This window comes from Hemiscyllium ocellatum, chromosome 30 (genome assembly GCF_020745735.1).
Source record: "Hemiscyllium ocellatum isolate sHemOce1 chromosome 30, sHemOce1.pat.X.cur, whole genome shotgun sequence".
NCBI classification, from domain to species: domain Eukaryota; kingdom Metazoa; phylum Chordata; class Chondrichthyes; order Orectolobiformes; family Hemiscylliidae; genus Hemiscyllium; species Hemiscyllium ocellatum.
The window spans coordinates 52620154-52622925 of NC_083430.1; positions in this window are offsets into that span (position 1 = coordinate 52620154).

Below are 2772 nucleotides of genomic sequence, written 5' to 3' on the forward strand. Positions count from 1 at the left end.
TATGCCCTCTAGTTTTAGACTCCCCTACCATGGGGAAAAGCTGTTAGCTATCTACCTTATCTATGCCTCTCGTGATTTTATAGACTTCCATAATGTCACATCTCAGTCTCCTACACTCCAAGGCAAAATATTCCAGCCTATCCAACCTCTCCTTATAACTTAAAACTTCCAATCCAGGTAACATCATGGTAAATCTTTTCTGCACTCTTTCTAGTTTAATAATACCCTTCTATAATCGGGCAACCAGAACTGCATGCAGTACTCTAAATATGGCCTTACTAACATCATGTACAGCTGCAACAGACGTCCTGACTCCCACACCCAATGCTCTGACTGTTGAAAACAAGCATACTGAAAGCCTTCTTCACCACTCTGTGTACCTGACTCCACTTTCAGAGCTATGAATCTTGTAGGTGAGAGATAATTAAGGACAATGCCATGCAGCAATTTTAAATACTTATTTTAAAATTGCAATCAATGCATGTCAGTTAGAACAAGGGTGCTCGGTGAATGAGAATTTGTCCAAGACACAAGCAAAATATTTTGAATGATTTGGATGAGAAGGCAAACATTGATACAATTGAGTTTGGAGATAACAAAAGCTTTGTTGAAGATTTCCACAGCAGATAGGCAGGGGTTTTGGTGAGTGATAGGTCAGAGTTGCAAGTAGATGATCTCTGAATATGGAGTTAAAATCTTGTTTCAGCTGAGGCTTTGATCACTCTGGTTCTGCCTAAAACACTGGCTCGGAGGGAGATGGAACCGACAGCCAAGTATCAGAATTTAAGATGAAGGAAACCAAAATCAATTGGTTTGGTCTTACAAAATACTTAATTACAGTAACGCTGCACCTGTAATCCTGACATTAAAACGCCTAGTTTAGATAGAGCACTGAGATTATCTCACACGGTATGAAGTGCAGGAAACTATTTTCTGCATTTTTTTTCATGGCTAACCAACTGTAAAAGCATAAATATGATTTGGTAAAAAATATATTAAGGCAAAAAAAAATGTATTGAAGTTCATATAATTTCCTGATACGAACAAAGTTTTCCATGATATTTTAAAAAGTCAAGTGACACCATGATCATCACATATTAAACATGGACTAGACACTAATGAAGAAATTATGTTTATTGTCGCACACGATAAATGAGTAAAGCGAGAAGTGTCAAAAGTCGCCATTTCCGGCGCCATTTTAGGTACAAAGATACCTGGGTGCAACATCTTAGGTATAAATTTTTAAAAATGAAAAAATAAAGTTAAAAGATCAGCATTATAAAAAGTTCATTTCAGTCCTAAAGTTCTAAAGCAGGGAATGCACACTCTGCTTCCTCATGGCCAAGAGTCCACTGAGTCCATAACCGGGCGTATTGAAATTATTGAATGATACTAAGTAATAATAGAAAACAAAACAGCAAGAACAATGTGATCCAAGGAGAGAAAAAAAACAAGCATCATGCAATTATGAGAAAACAAGGAAAAACAGTGGAAGCTGACAACACAGTAACAACTGCCTTTTTAAGAATTAAAAATAGGACATACATAATGTATATTGTTATTGAAAATATCACATTTGTGGGATATCTCATGCTTTGCTATCACAAATTTCAAATTTCTATATTAATAGTTCTGCAAATGATGTTTTAAAAATAATTTATTGTTCTCGTAACAGACACTAAAAAAAGTACCCAATCCAAATCTTTCAATGGATTTTGCCCTTACAAAATTTAAAATCAGCATGAGAACAAAAATAAGTTCTGCCTGTAGTAACTCTAGAATATCAGGCTGCATTTCAGTCCCAGCTCGGTGAACATACCCACAACAATTGCAACCGGTACTGAGCTACAAATCTTTACACAACCTTGAATACATAAAATTGCAGTATGAATTCAGCTAAAAAAAGGGAGAAATTAAAGTATGGGAGAAAACTTTACTCATAATATATATGAAATAACTTTCAACAGCTATTTGAAAAGGAAAACTGTAAGTAAAGAGAGTAATGATCCTCCAGAAAGAGTTTAAAAGAATGAGAAGTGTTCTCATTGAAACTAATAGGATTCTTAAGGGTAAATACTGAGAGGATGCTTCCCCTCATGGGAAAATCGAGGACCAGAGGACATTCTCAGAATAAAAAGGGCACCAAATTAAACTAGGAGGAGGAATTTCTTCTCTTGTTGTGGTTCTGCTCGCCGAGCTGGAAGTTTTTGCTGCAAACGTTTCGTTCCCTGGCTAGGGAACATCATCAGGTCTGTTGGAGCCTCGTGTGAAGCGCTGCTTTGATGTTTCTTCCGGTATTTATATTGGTTTGTTCTTGCCGCTTCCGGGTGTCAGTTTCAGCTGCAGTGATTTGTATGTGGGGTCCAGGTCGATGTGTCTGTTGATGGATGTTCTTGCCGTTTCCGGGTGTCAGTTTCAGCTGTAGTGGATTGTATATGGTGTCCAGGTCAATGTGTCTGTTGATGGAGTTTGGGGATGAATGCCATTCATCCCCAAACTCCATCAACAGACACATTGACCTGGACACCATATACAAACCACTACAGCTGAAACTGACACCCGGAAACGGCAAGAACATCCATCAACAGACACATCGACCTGGACCCCACATACAAATCACTGCAGCTGAAACTGACACCCGGAAGCGGCAAGAACAAACCAATATAAATACCGGAAGAAACATCAAAGCAGCGCTTCACACGAGGCTCCAACAGACCTGATGATGTTCCCTAGCCAGGGAACGAAACGTTTGCAGCAAAAACTTCCAGCTCG